At 41.8% G+C, this 15893-nt stretch overlaps 1 pseudogene; it reads left to right on the top strand.

The window, feature by feature from the left end:
- The first annotated feature begins 14030 nt into the window (after window positions 1–14030).
- Window positions 14031–14609, top strand: LOC114210991 (large ribosomal subunit protein uL11 pseudogene; annotated as a pseudogene).
- Window positions 14610–15893: the final 1284 nt, after the last annotated feature.

The following is a 15893-nucleotide window of genomic DNA, read 5'->3' as shown; positions in this document are numbered from 1 at the left end:
TTTATGGGGGGCCCAATCACATGAAGGGTATGTAAGTAGAGCCCTATGCATCAGTGTGTGCACACAAACTAAGTTAGGCACTTACTGAAATTACTTTCTGAAAGCTGAGTGATCATAAAATAAAATGCGGAAGTTCAAAGAGAAAAAGTTACCTTAACCTTAAAGAGTAAAATGAGAACCCAAAAAGGCACTAAAGCAATTTTACAACATGTAAAAGTTTTCACTGACATCTAGAAATGCGCAAGTGATTTTTTTAAAGAATGAGAATTTGAATCATTTGTTGCTTTCTTTATTAGTGTACTTGTTTAAGCAGAAGAGTTGCTTCTGTCCAATGCCTCAGACTTCTTTTTCACTCCCACTCTCTGCTTGTGAGTCATGAAGACCAATGTGCTGTCCTTCGCATACAAAGAAAATGCTGTTGACCCATTGTCTTAGCCCAGGCTGCTGTAACAAATTACCATAGACCAGGTGGCTTAAATAACACAAATTTAGGGGCGCCTGGGTGGCTCAGTTGGTTAAGCGGCTGCCTTCGGCTCAGGTCATCATCCCGGGGTCCCGGGATCAAGCCCCGCATCGGGCTCCCTGATCAGCGGGAGGCCTGCTTCTCCCTCTCCCATTCCCCCTGCTTGTGTTCCCTCTCTCCCTGTGGGTCTCTCTCTCTCTGTCAAATAAATAAAATCTTTAAATAAATAAATAACACAAATTTCTTTCTCACAGTTCTGAAGACTGGAAGTCTGAGATGAGTGCCAGCATGATCAGGTTCTGGTGAAGGTCCTCTTCCTGGCTTACAGGCTGTTGTCTTTTTGCTCTGTACCCTCAGATCTCTGTATCTGTGTCATCTGTCTCAGTGCCTTTTCTTAGAAGGGCACTAATCCCATTCATGAGGGCTCCACCCTCGTGATCTAATTACCTCCCAAAGGTCCCACCTCCAAAAATCATCACATTGGAGAATTGGGCTTCAACCTATAAATTGGGTTGGGGCGGGGGATGGGGGGACACACAAACACCCATCATCAGGATCAGGGAATGCACTGAATTTGCAATCATATGTTCTGCTTACCCCATCTTCCTTGTAATTAAGCCCATGCATTTATAAACTTCTTGGCAGGTTAGAGAACTGTGGATGGCTGGGCTCTGCCTAGACCTATCTTAGTTTTCTCCAGACTTAAGCAAGGATGAACAACATACAGAGATGAAATGCATGGTCCTTGGTCTCATTAGCACAAGAACTGATTCGAGTTGTATATACATTTGGTTTTAATGTCTTTTAAAGCCTTACTTTTTCATTTTTTTATCTTCTTTTCCTCCCCCAGCCCCCATCTTGTGACCCATGCTTATGTTCTTCATCCATCAAAGCACACTGTCTGAAGGCAGTATAGATAGAAAAGGCATTATCTTCATTAAGAATGGAGGCTTTGCAGGGTATCTGGGTGGCTCAGTCGGTTAAGCATCTGGCTTCGGCTCAGGTCACGATCTCGGGGTCCTGGGATTGAGTCCTGCGTCGGGCTCCCTGCTCAGCGGGGAGTCTGCTTCTCTGTCTACGCCTCCCCCTGCTTGTGCTCTCTCTCTCTCTCTCTCTCTCTCTCTCTCTCTCACATCCTCTGTCTCTCAAATAAATAAATCTTTAAAAAAAAAAAAAAAGGAATGGAGGCTTTGGGAATCAGACTCAGAGTAGCTTATGGCCTGGCTCTGCCGTATAGTAAGTATATCCTCTCAAACAAGTGAGGCATTTAATGACATTGTTTTCTCATCTGTAAAATAGGTAGAATGCCTACCTCACAGAATCTTGTAGAGGTTAAACAAGGTAGTGCGTTTAAAGTGCTCAGTATACTGCCGAGTTACAGAAACGCATGCTAAATTACTAAACATGAAAAAGGAACTAGACTTGTTTACAGTAAGACTCATATGTTTAACTTGCCTCCAAAAAATTCATCTTTTGAACAGGGTATAATGACATAATCTCCAAATATGAAATTAGGAATCCCACACAATTGGTGGAAAAGGCTTTGTTTTAAAAGAGCTTATCCCAGCAACCCTGTAGTCGTAGGCACATGCCTGTTCTGCTGAATAAAAAACTGCAGCCCTTGATTAACCTTTTTTTGCTACTTAAAACTTGGCTAGGTCCTAGGATGAACCATTTTTATTTTTTTATACTGTAAATTAGTTTCCTAATGCTGCCATAACAAATTACCCACCAACTTCGTGGCTTAAAACAGCATAAATTTATTCTTCAGAGTTCTAGACCCCAGAAGTCCACCATCGAGATGTCAGCGGAGTTGGTTCCTTCCGGAGGCTCTGAGGGAGAGACTGTCCCATGCATCTCTCCTAGCTCCTGCTTTTTGCTGCCATTCCTTGGCTGGTAGCAGCATCCTTCCAATCTCTGCTTCTCTTTTCACATGGCCTTCCCCTTGGGGTCCTTCTCAGGCCTCCCTCTGTCTCTTATAAAGACACCTGCCATTGGATTTAGGGCCCCCTCTAAATCCAGGATGATCTCATTCAAAATCCCCAATTTAATTATATCTGCAAAGACCGTTGTTCCAAATAAAATCACAAGTTCCAGTGTTAGGACATGGACATAACTTTTTGGAGGACCGCCATTCAACCACTGTATAAGAGACCACTGTGTAAGGAAAAGAACCAGAATCTGAGGTGAACAAGAGAATGAGCTGGTACAGGAAAACTATACTTCCTGAAGATTCCACCCAGTGGGCATACTAGAGCTTTATTGTCACGTCGTCGTGGAACCCCTAAAGATTAATTTTCTCGGTACAATTAAATGTCTGCCCACTGGGCAGGTCTTCATCTTCAGTTGTGGGATTGTTGAAGATGAAGGGATTTGTCCAGTTTCCTTTTTCAAGTATGTCAATACTACAGTTTCTGGAGCCTATTAACTATATTTGGGAAAAGAACAAGCAGTGGAGCTAGAAGCACATACATGCGGTTTGGGCTTGAGAGCCATGATGGAATGTTCTAAGAAGCACCAGCTGAAGAAGATATCAATAGCTATCTGTACTTGTTAGCCCCTTCAGTCACTTGACCACCATCTCTCCTTTTCAGCAGGAATTTACCTTGCCTCAGGCATGCATAATTGGAAATCTGGTTAACAAGAAATTAAGTGGAGGAAATGAGTATTTTTGACATTTTGGGTTTTGCTCTGAATGGAGCACTGGAATTGGCTACCAGTGCTAGATAAGGAAAGATAGGAAATCACCGAATTTTTTTCACCACAGTAGTGTGGCTTGTGGCTGGAAAAAGGACAGTGCCAATATGAGCACCCTTTGCCTGCGACTTAGAATTTGAATACTTAGAATCCTCGTACCCGAAAATGGTTTGGAGTAGTAGTTCAAGAAAACCGAGACTGTAGAGACTTGTAACTCTCTTAGGATAAAATTTCCTACCAATATGCATAGCACGCTGCCCATAAAAATAGTGAGCCTTGCACAAATTTTTTAAAATCAAAACTCATTTGTTTGTCAGATCTCTTGACCAAGAAATCCTCAAGGTTAATTAACTACCTTGTTCCTTTTTGCATCCGTGGTTCCTACTGCAGTGCCTGTTTAGGAGATGTTTAACCAGCCAATAATTTAGTATATTCCATCTCTGCTCACCTTTTAAGTTGCTATGATTGATTTCCATAAAGATCAAAATATTGAGAAAGTAAATGACATGATCTAAATGCTGGATTGAGTGGGTATAGACTCTTCATTTTTCAGAATAACTTCCTGTTGACTTGGTAAGAAAAAAATGCATGGTTTCAAGGAGAAAATGTGTTGGTATAAATCAGATCAAGGTATTACTGCTTCCGAACAAGTGTCGGCAAAGTATAGCCTGTGGGCCAAACCCAGCTCACTGCCTAATTTTGTGTGGCCTGCAGGCTAAAAATGGCTGTTACCTTTTTAAACAGTTGGACAAAAATCAGAAGAAGATTTCATGACACATAAAAAGTCTATGAAATTCAGAAATTCCAGGGTCCACAGATAAAGTTATGTTGGAACATAGCTCATTCGTTTCTGTATTGTCTGTGGCTACCTTTGCCCTCAGTGGTGAAGTTGAGTAGTTGCAAGAGAGACCATATGTGGCCCAGAAAGCCCAAAACACTGACTCTCTGACCCTTTACAGAAGGAATCTGGCATTCTCTCAACACCTGCTGTAGTGCTGTGTCTATCAAAATGCTGATTTTTGAACTTCAGAATATTAAGAACTTGAGTTTGTTCCTCACTTCGTAGTTTGACTTCAGGAAGTAAGGATGCATTGTATCACAGGGCTGCCAAGCTTCCCTCCTGTGGGCTGAGGAAGAGCATACAGGCGCTTGTAAGCTGGGCAGACACTCCACAGAAACTGGTCAAATATTGCTAGGCAGGTGAGCCAAGGAACGGTCGTCTGAACAGGACACTGTCTCCGGCACCATTGACATTGAACTCTGAATGCCACCCATGCTGGGAATGATTTCTAAATTGTCCTTGCACCTCTGCGATGTGGCCTTAAGGAGCGTGGCCCTGGAAAGGAGGTTTCTGGTTGGCTGGACCTAGACCACATGCCCAGACCTCGTTGTCAGGGTAGGGGAGGGAGGTACTCATTCTAATTTGCTAATTTTCAACCCGTCCATCCCAGGATGATGCACAAAGAGAAGATTTCCCCCAAATGGGAAGCCACGTTAGGCAGCTAGAGAATATAAACCAGATGCCTTCTACACCTTTGCTACTCTAAGCGAAGACCAGGTGTTCCCGGGCCTCACCTGGGACCGTCGTCTAAAGGCCGTCTTACAGGCCCATCCCCGACCTACTGAATCAGATTCACATTTTAACAAGATCTCCAGGTGATTTGTATGTGCATTTTAAAAATTGAGATGAGCTCCAAATAAAGTCCTAATTTGGCAGGATTTCAAGCAATATTATGAAGTGAAAGCAAATGGACAACTTGGGGGCATGTATTTTTGGCCCTGGGAGGTGACATAAACATGCCAGTTCTATCTGGGAACCTGCTCATCTAGGCTAAGCCTGCTTTTTTGGTATTTTCCTTTCTTAAACCTTCAGATTTAAAAGCTCCGGAATTATAGCATTTCCCACGGCAGTGCACCAGGAGTCCGAACAGTGAAAGTGGGCAATGACGGGGAGCAGGGGCTTGTTTGTAAGTGATCCCTTGCCTGTGTAGGTCACAGGGCCCAAGGTGAGTGATTGGCCTAATAAAAACTCAGTAATACAAGTTTAATATGACCCCGGTCATAGTTGGATTCAAGTCCCAGCACTGTCGCCTATTTTGTGCTTTTTAGATAATGTATATAACCTTCCTGAGCCAAAATTTTCTCATCTCTAAAATGGGGTTAAAAACATGAGAGCTAATCTCTGTGAAGGAGATACCACCATGTCCAGCAAGAACTATGTACTCCAGTAATTATGGCCATCATTATATGTTTTAATTTGCAGCATTAGGAGACCATGGCACTTCATGCTTTAGTTAACCAAGGCGTTAGCGCTTGCTAACTCATTTTACAGTGGGATTGTTACAACTCCTAATGCCGAGTAACTCATGCTGAGTTTTAGGATCACTGATACTTAGACATTCAGTTTCTGCTTTTGCCTTCAGTTTCTGTCACCATGAGGCACAGAGAGTAAAGTTGTTTATACCATCAGGTCAATTTGATAAATTGCAATCATGAATATTAGACGGATAAAAGTACCTGTTTGAAAACTGCTGAGTGTACTAAGTGTATTCTTTAAATATAACTTCTGGAATATTGCCAATACTGACTATAATAGAAAAATCTCAGCAGACTCTTTCCGTAGGACAGAGATGATTACTCTTTGTTATCATAAACCTACAAAAATTTATTTCCAATGATCTTTAGAACTGAAGAAGAACAGATCTTCGCAAGCATAGGACAGGGGTTAGTATGGTAGGCATGTGCTGTCCTGATCATTTGTCTCCCTTTCCTTCAAGAATCTATCACCTCAATAAAATCGATCCTTTAAAAATGTGAATCAAATTTATTTCCACAGCTAAAATCTTTTGGGCACAGTGCCCCTGAAGTTATTAAAATAAACTCTTTATTGAAAAGCAGGATATGTTTTCCAGTTAACTATTTTAATCTTTATTGCCTTGTAAATTGAAGAATGCAGTTATAGAGTAGAAAACCAGCTATATAGCTAATAAAGCTTAAAGAAGTTGTTTATAAATGAACTGGATACCCAAAATCCTCAAACCATATCTCAGTTAGCAGTGAGGTATCTTTATCCTCAGTTTATTAATACATTTCTCCCATGCAACATTTGTGTCAGAGACACCTCTAACATGAAGGCCCTACATTCCTTTTGGCTAGAATCTAAATGTAGATTTGCAGAAAAATAACTCTACTAGCCTATGAAGCACATGGCTATAATGTACTAAATGAAAGGAAACATTTTATTATTAATACCCAGGCAATATCATTAATATTGGCCAGGCAGTGTAGAAGGACACCATGTCAGAAATTACATTTGTGGGGATTTTCCCCTTTCTTTAAGAAGAAAACTTCTGAATGCTTCTATAAATGCAGGAATCTATTTTGACCTTGAAGCAAATCTTTCCTAGTAAAATTTGCTTGAGAATTGCCCTTAGAATGCAGGGCTAGCACGCTTCATGCTATGACTGCTTTGTGGGATCTTAAGTACTGTGCCCTGGAAGCTGACACCTTATTTATAGCCCAAGCTGTGTAGAACATACATCCCAGTTCCACCTTGAACATGGTATAGTCATGAATGCTTAATGCACTCCCTTTTCTCTTCTGGAGCAAATCTTGTGGTTTACTGATCTTATGCCTTCTATAAACCATCTTAACCATTACCCTTTTGGAATCCTCTAGTCTAAAACCAAAAACTCCTCTTGATTTGTTCCCTGCTGTGGAGGCCAAGCCCCTGCCATTGGATAGTAGTACCTCCGCCAGCCAACCTGGGGGCACTTCCTCCATCTTTCAATGCATTGGCCAGTCCTGACCCCTGTGTCTCCAAGAATGAGGTCTATCTTCAGGATCTATTAATTCTATCCCACCAACATTTAAACATGCTTAAGTCTCTTCTATCTTACTAAAAAAAATATAGAATAATAAATAATCTTTCTTGGCCACACGTTCCTTTCTAGCTACTCCCCTTTCTTGCATAACTGTACTTTTTAAATGCCTTAGAAGAGTGGTCTACGCTCTTGTTTCCACTCAACACACTTCTCACTCCTCAACCCAACGTCATCTGCCTGCTCTCCTACCACTTCACTGACTTTGCTTTCAGCAGGGTCTTTGGAGATTTCCTCGTGACCAGTGGGTTGATATTGATAGCAGTCTCACTGTTATTCATTCATTCATCCTTCCTTTTGGAAACACCGTCCCTCGGCTTCCCTTGAGTCCACTGTCCTACCTCCCTGCTGACAGTTGCTCAGCGTCCTTTGCAAGCCTCTCCTGAATTCCCATGACTGCTGCACTTAATGTGTGTGTTCCTCGGGAGCTTGTCCCGGTCTTTTTCTCTTCCCCTTCAGCACACCCAGGCTGGGCAATCTCAGCTATGACTTTAATACCATCAGTTAAAGTTGCCTCCTCGTTTGGAGCTCCAGACAAGGAAGTCCACTGACATCCCCGCCTTTGTGAAATACTCTCTTCCCGTGGGTGTCCCTGATTCCAGAATGCCTCGGTTTACTTCCTTTTTTTTTTTTTTTTTTTTTGGTCAAATATCCCTCAGTCTTCTTAAATCTGTCACTTTCCTACTTAGAACATTTCATTGATTTGAATTCAGTATGAATGATAAATTCAGTGATTATCAGACTCTTCCTTACTTCTCCAGCCATCGTACCAGAATTTCCTCGGCTTCCTCCTCCTCCTTAATACTTAGAAATTTACCTCCATGGGAATCTACCCATTCTTCCTTATTTTTGGTCCCAGGGGAAAAAATGTGCTTCTATTTCTTGAAACCTAATCCAGTCCCTTGCCGACTTTTCAGGAATGTGTTCTAACTTCTCTGTTGATGCTGGCTTTTGTCTCAAGTAGTTTGGTCCGATGTTATATTCTAATACTCCTTGGAAAAGAAAAGTCCCTTGACTCCACATTTCCGTCTAGCTACTTACCTAGCTCTTCCCTTCAGAATCAAGTTTCTTGTAAGAGTGGCCTATAATTTGCCTATCCCCACTTCCTTCTGCCTGTTTGATTCCCCAATCCACTGCCATTAGCTTCTGTTCCTAAAATGCTGATGAAATGGTTCTTGTTAATTTGCCAATAAACTTCATGTTTGCCAGAACTAACGGGCAGTTTATCTTTACCTCACATCGTGCCTTTGTAATATTAGACACTGCTGACCACCTCTCCTTGGAACTTGTTTCTCCTTTGATTTACATGATCCTACTTTTCTCTGGTACTTCTCCCATCTTTCTAGCTTTTTCCTTTGCAGGCTCTTTATTCATTTATTGATTTAGCAGATATTTATTGAGCTAGCCCTTGGAGCTGCAGTGATGAGTAGGATATAATCCCTGCCCTCATGGAGTTTATAGGATCCGAGGAATGAGAGACAATTGAATAATCACACAAATAACTAGAAATCATTATGAATTCCGGTAAGTGCTGTGAGAGCATGTGGTAGGGGCCTGATCTAGTCTTAGTGCACCTGAGAGTTGAAGCATTATAGGCATCATCCCTCATACTGTACTACTTTTCTTACTTTTTCAATATGAGATTTTGGTGAATGAATGCATATTCATCTTAGTCATACCCTTAATTATTTAATAACTGTCAGTCACATACCCTCTCACAATCTGCTGTTTCCAAATGGAGATATTTTTAGCCTTTTTATGTACAGTCTCTTCAGCCTACTAGAAGTTATGTAGAGACTTGGGCTTAAATACATTTTTGTAAATTTTCCTCAGTTCACTTATGCCATACTTGAGCAGCAACAACTCCACAGCATTCCGGGTGCCCATCTATTTGAAACTAAACTCCATCCTCTGTCTCAAAAAGTGGATTTTCCACATGTAGCTTTCTAAATTTAGTTCTCACGCGTGTGAGTAGGCAGCCTACTACAAGCACATCTAGAACACTCCTTTTTAGTATGCCATATTGTTGAAGAGGTGGATGTTGAAGAGGATAGAGTACACGGTTTGTTTGAGTCTGACCTCCATTGTTCATAATTTTGACAAATTACCTGAATTTGCTGCTCAAGGAAGCACTGAAAATCAGCATTAACACTCTGGCAATCTGACTGAGATTGGGGGTTTGACGTGTAAAATCGTCCATTGTTTTGTAAATGGTCATTGTCGTGGCTAGAAGGCAGTTTTTCCCGGTGGGCTTCCCTGTCCATACTGAGAAAGCACAGAAAGCAGCTAGCCTTGGAGAGAGTTAGGTGCCTAATCTACACTGGTAAGGAGTGATCTAAAGCAATGGTTCTCAACAGGGAGGATTTTGCTCCCCATCCCTGGGTACATGTGGCAATGTGTGGGGACATTTTTGGTTCTCCTGACTGGGTGGGTGCTATTAGCATCTTGGTGTAGAGGTAGAGGCCAAGAATGTTGCTAAACATACAATGCAGGAGACACACTCCCACAACAAAGAATTGATCTGGTCCCAAATACCAAGGTGGAGAAAAAAAAATACCAAGGTTGAAAAACCCTAATTTAAGGAGTAATGGAAATGTAATAATTTAGTGACTCTGCACCAAAAGTAGATGCAAGAACCAGATTTCACTTATTTCTAGTGAAGTACTCAAAAGGTATTTTTAGTTTTAAAAAACATAGATTCACAGTTTTCTGGGGGAAATGTGGAGGCCAGTCATTCACCCTGAGCCACGTGCCAGGGTTTCAACTCTCAACAGGCTTCGGTCCCTGCCCTCAAGGGCATAATCCAGTCTGCAGTGGTAGTCTTCAAACTTCAAAGTGCATCAGGATCTCCTAGAGGCTTGTTAATATCCATTGCTGGGCCCCACCACCGGAGTTTCTGATTCAGTAAGTCAGTCTGGGGTGGGACCCAAGAATTTACATTTTTCTAACAAGTTCCCAAGGAGTGCCAGTGAAGCTGGTCCAGAATAACACTTTGAGAACCATTGCACTAAGTTGTGCAAACACCTGTGGTTTTGTTATGAACCGCGTGTTTGTGTCCTCCCCCTGCCCTCAAATTCATAGTTTGAAATCTTAACCCCCAATGTGACAGTATTAGGGGAAGGCCTTTGGGAGGTGATTATGGTCATTATGGTCATGAGGGTGGAGTTAATGCCTTAGAAGAAGAGACTGGGGAGAGCTGCTTTCCTCTGTCTCTGCTCTTTGCCTGGTGAGGATACACATAAGATGGCCACCTGGAAACCAGGAAGAGGGCTTTTGCCAGAAGTTTATCAGGCTGGCATCCAGCCTCCAGGACGGTGAGAAATAAATATTTGTTGTCTAAGCCACCAAGTCTGTGGCAATTCGTTATGGCAGCTGAGCTAAAACAGATTTCGAGAATTAACATTTGCAGTAATTGTGGCCACTTGAAAGATTTGATTGTATCTGTCAGAATGCCTTTTGGAGGAAGGAAGATTTCATAGCCCATGGCTGCTAAAGATAGACTTGGTGTTTCACTGAGAACTAGTATTATTGCTAAAAGCCCAGCTGTTTTAATTTATAGTTGTCCAAAGCCAGCAAGGTTGGAACATTTTTTCATCTTAAAATGTTCATCTCTTTTTTATGTGAGTTATGCGTTCATTTCAATTATCTTTTTATATATTCCTCCTGAGGTCTTGGTGAGCAAATGGTTTTAAACTCCACAATTTTGGCTAACAATGCGATGCAAGATATAGACACTAGTTCTTAAAATTCAGCACTGTTCAGTTTTGCCAAGTGAACATAAACTGAATTGCATCAAATTACAGAGAACATGGTATCTAGGATACTTTAGTTTAGCATTTTTACCTTTTCATTGAAGAATAGAGTCAGGCAATTAAGGTAGCAAATCCCAAGCTTAGCAAGGGTTAAGTTTCCAGATTGCCACAAGTCAGAATTGACAGGAAAAGCTTTCCGTTCCATATATGTTCCAAGGAAAAGGCAAGAAGCAGCAACTCAAATTCTTGTTCCCTTCATTATCCTTTTTTTAATAGCTTTTGCATAGACTCGATTTTTGGAAGTTGTATGATGCTAATTTCGGTATATATGTCATTACAGTAAGTTTTAGCATGGATCCTTCTCCGCATACACAAGATATGCCAGACATGTGAAAAGGGGAGGGAGCCAAGCACAGGAACCTCTGGGGCACTGGTGTAACAATATTCCAAACTCAGAAGCCACTTCAACACCTACCAAATTCATGGAACTGCGGTTCAAGTCCATCTCTGAATATGGAGGGATAACCCTCCTTCCTGCCTCTCGCCCTGGGGTTCCCTGCTCTATCCATAACTGTATTCTACATAATCCCCAAGGTGAGACCTAGAACCAATGGACAAAAGACTAAAAAGAGGCAAGATCTGACTCCATTTTGATGATTAGGTAACAATTAGCTCCGTTGTGGTTAGTGAAATTGGACAGAGACATTCTTTTGCCTGGATGTGTTTTTGCAGACTGGCGGTTCATGACTAGTAGGGTGGTAGTTAGAGTATTGGGTTATATGACCACCAAAGGCCTTTTAACTCCAAGGTGAATAACTCTAGGATTCTTTGGTCAGCATTCACTGGAGCACAGCTATGGACAGGGCACTGTGCAGGTGTGGGGCATACACGAGAGACATAAAGCATGGTCTTTGCCTTCAAGAGGCATACACACATATCCACACATAAAAATATGATGGGGCACCTGGGCGGCTCAGTCGGTTAAGACTTCAGCTTGGGTCATGATCCGAGGGTCCTGGGATCGAGCCCCATGTCGGGCTCCCTGCTCAGCAGGGAGCCTGCTCCTCCCTCTGCCTGCTGCTCCCCCCGCTTGTGCTCTCTCTGACAAATAAGTAAAATCTTAAAAAAATAAAATAAATAACCGTGCAAACTAATCTAGACAAGGCATTATTTTTTCGCCCTGGAACTGGTGTTAAGGATCACTAGGAGTATGTTTGGACTTGAATTCTTAGAGACTACATTATTTCGGCTGATGTGCAGCAACCAAGGAATTTTTTTTTACTAGAATTGCGGGATTTATTTCCACTAGAACACCGCTTGTATAAACGTAAAGGTGAAAAGAGGGAGAAAGGTAACTCTAAAAAAAACGTGGAATTCAGTGCAAATTTTGTTAGCCTAAAAAAAATACATTATTCTTCCACCCATACATATTTGAGATATTTACCTAAAATCATAAAAAGCTATGATGTTAAAAAAAAAAAACATTAGAATAAGAAATGACGTTTTTAATTTGTTGTGTAAGTAAATTAATTTTGGTGTCTTAAGAATTCAATAAATTGTTCTAATGAATTCTTTCTAAATACTCGTTCGTGTGTCCTGCTTATTGACAGCCATGTCAGCAGCTTCCAAAGCCTGCTTTCTTCTGAGGTCTTTGTGGCTTTCTGACACTTCTTCCACTGAGAAAGCGACTCTTTGTTTTGAATAATTCCCATTTCCTACTAAGTGTAGAAGCAACCTAGAGTATTTTGTGAGATCCATACAGATTAATGTTTCAAGCACAATAGTCCTTATACATCCTAGTTTGACTATGGAGATTCTGGTAATGGGTAGAAGGTTTTGAATGAAGACTGTTTTTGAGGTTCCAAAACTTCAGAAATCTTCGATGGAAATAAGACACCATGTTCCTATGAGATATTGATGTCATACCAGTTTTCTTAAGTTTCTCACCTACAGATTGAGACTTTCTTCCTGAAGTTTAGATTTACTATATCACATTATATTGTGAAATGTGGTTTGTCTTTTCCTAAATTTAGGATTTTTTTTTTTTAGACAGACTGCATGCAAGCCAGTGGTGGGGAGGGTCGTGTGAAGAGGGGCAGAGGAAGAGGGAGAGAGAGAGAGAGAGAGAGAATCCCAAGCGGGCTCCACACTCAGTGCCGAGCCCAATGCGGGATTCAATCTCATGGCCCTGAGATCATGACCTGAGCCAAAATCAAAAGTCAGATGCTTACCAACTGATCCACCCAGGTGTCCCTAGGATGATTATTTAAAAAAATAATTCTGGACATTTTTTTTAGGGTATTAGTGTATCTGGTGCATTAATTAGAACTTTGGTTGCTAATAAAAGTGACTAATTAAAATTAGCCAGGGTAAAAAAGGGATAGAGGTAGAAGAATGCAGCTGGCTCTCAAGAAGAGAATGACCCCCAGAACTAGAAGCTGCCAACACTCCAAGAAGTTCTTTCTCACGTCCTCTCTGTCTCTTGTCTCTGCTTCTTCATGAAGTATCATAATGAAATACTATGCTTCCTACTTGCTTCTTTCTATAAATCAGGCGTTTGTGCTTCTTCATCCACATGGCAGAGTACGACTGGCCACTCCACAGATTCTGGATTTCATTTTATAGCTAAAGCCATATGAGAGGTTAACTGCCTCTTTCTTGATCTCAAATTCAATTTCCCCAGATAAAGAATCTGCCCGTAGTTTAATTAGCTATGGCTTGAGGGGGAGGATGACAAAGTCTCCTAGTAAAAACGTGGACACATGAACCCACTTCCAGGGAACTGACGGGAGGAGTAACAAGTTTTAAGAGAAATAAGAAAGGGGAAGATGGCTCCTAGCTGGGCAGACATCCAGTGTGTTTTATTATACTCAAGTATTATTCTAAGAATGTGTGTCTGTGTGTGTGTCTGTATATAGGAAATTTCTAATTTCTAATTATCACAATCCTGCAAAGTATCATTATCTTCTTTATAAACTGAGGAGAGTGAGGCTGAGAGGTTAAATTAGCAGCCCAAGATCACAGGTGGTGAATGACTGCACTTAGATCCAAATTCAAGTCTGCCTGATGCCCAAGCCTGTGTTCTGTTCACTCTACTACATTCTGTTAGTCTAGGCTCTCCTGCAGGTAGCTTGTTTGAGAGTGTGACCCCAGAGAATAGTCTATGAGAAATAGAGGGATGGCTTTTGGCTTTCGGCTCGGGGAGGCAAAGGTGCGACTTTCTTCGATCGTCCCGAATCCGGGTTCATCCGACACCAGCCACCTCCGCCATGCCGCCTAAGTTCGACCCCAACGAGATCAAAGTCGTGTACCTGAGGTGCACCGGTGGCGAAGTCGGTGCCACGTCTGCCCTGGCCCCGAAGATAGGCCCGCTGGGTCTGTCTCCAAAAAAGGTTGGTGATGACATCGCCAAGGCAACCGGTGATTGGAAGGGTCTAAGGATTACGGTGAAACTGACCATTCAGAACAGACAGGCCCAGATTGAAGTGGTACCTTCTGCCTCTGCCCTGATTATCAAAGCCCTCAAGGAACCACCAAGAGACAGAAAGAAGCAGAAAAACATTAAGCACAGTGGAAATATCACTTTTGATGAGATTGTCAATATTGCCTGACAGATGCGACACTGATCTTTAGCGAGAGAACTCTCTGGAACCATTAAAGAGATCCTGGGGACTGCCCCGTCTGTGGGCTGCAATGTAGATGGCCGCCACCCTCATGACATCATAGATGACATCAACAGTGGTGCGCTGGAATGCCCGGCTAGTTAACTACAAAGGAAAATGTTTCAATAAAGGATCATTTGACAACCAAAAAAAAAAAAAAAAAGAAAGAAATAGAGGGATGACCCCAGGAAGGACAAAAAGCCAATTCAAGGATCCTTTTTAAATTGGCAACCCTTTTGAATATCTGCTACTTGATCATGTGGCAGCTTCTGCAGAACCCTGCAAAACGCATCTCAGAATTGGCTTCCCTGAGGATCCAAGAGTGGGGAAGTATTTTTCATGAGCTTCTGTCCCTCAGTGGTCACGGGTGGCCCTATAGACCCTAACTGCCTGGTTTCCAGATTGTGCGTGTCTGAGGGCCTGGTGGTTCCATAGGAATCCTTGGCCCTGGGCCCAGAAACAAGAGTTCCCAGCACAGGCTCAAAGCAAGGTGCTGTCAGGCTGCATCTACACAAGGCTGATAGAAGCCTATGCAGGACTGGGCACCCATGACAGCTTTTGAAATAAGTGGTGAAATTGAGAAGACATGAGTGGTGCCCAGAAAGCTCTGAGACATATTGACCAGTTAGAATGAGAATGTAGAATGGGAATCTCAAGTGTCACCATTCCTTCGTCCGTTCAGTCATCAACCTTGCCAAGTAGTATGTGAAGTGTAAGAGAAATTGAAGTGAGTCTAGCTGAGTTTCAGATACTAACCAAAAAGGAAATAGACAATATGGTAGAGCGTGGTAAGTGGTTCAGGAGAAGAATACGAAAGAATAAAAAAATACAGAAGAAAGACACCTAACACAGTGCGTGTGTGTGTTAGAATGTCATATCATTTTCCTAAAGCTTGGTCTTAAAACGCAAATAGTAGTAGCCAATTGGGGAGAAATTTAACTATCGACTCTATGTTCCAATTAAATTTTAACATTTTAATATTACATTTCCCAAGTGAGATCATTGTGTTGTAGTTATATAAGAGAATATCCTATTTTTAGGAGATACATGCTGAAGAATTTAAGAGTAAAGTGTCATAATGTCTGCAACTTACTCAAATGATTCAGCAAAAGCAAATACATATGTGGCCATCAGGGTAGAGCAAATGAACACAAATGTGGCAAAATGTTAACAACTGATAAATATAGGTGACGGGCTAATGAGTGTTTATGGACTGATCTTACAGCTTTTTGAAATTTTCCAAGATAAAAAAACTGGAGGAAAAAATTAATTGGGGGCCATGAGCAGGGGTTGAGAGAAGGTGAGGAAGAGTGGTCTAGGATGAGATGGTGACAGGCACCAAAGCACGAAAAGCTTGAGGCTTTTCAGAAATGGTGAGTGGTTGGGTATGACCGGACCAGAGACAGCTGATGGTGGCAGCATGGCAAAAGTGAGGCAA

Source organism: Eumetopias jubatus, unplaced genomic scaffold (assembly GCF_037043125.1).
Source record: "Eumetopias jubatus isolate StellerSeaLion01/CBP00866 unplaced genomic scaffold, mEumJub1_p1.0 scaffold_3, whole genome shotgun sequence".
Lineage (NCBI taxonomy): Eukaryota > Metazoa > Chordata > Mammalia > Carnivora > Otariidae > Eumetopias > Eumetopias jubatus.
This window is presented reverse-complemented; position numbering and strand designations above follow the sequence as displayed.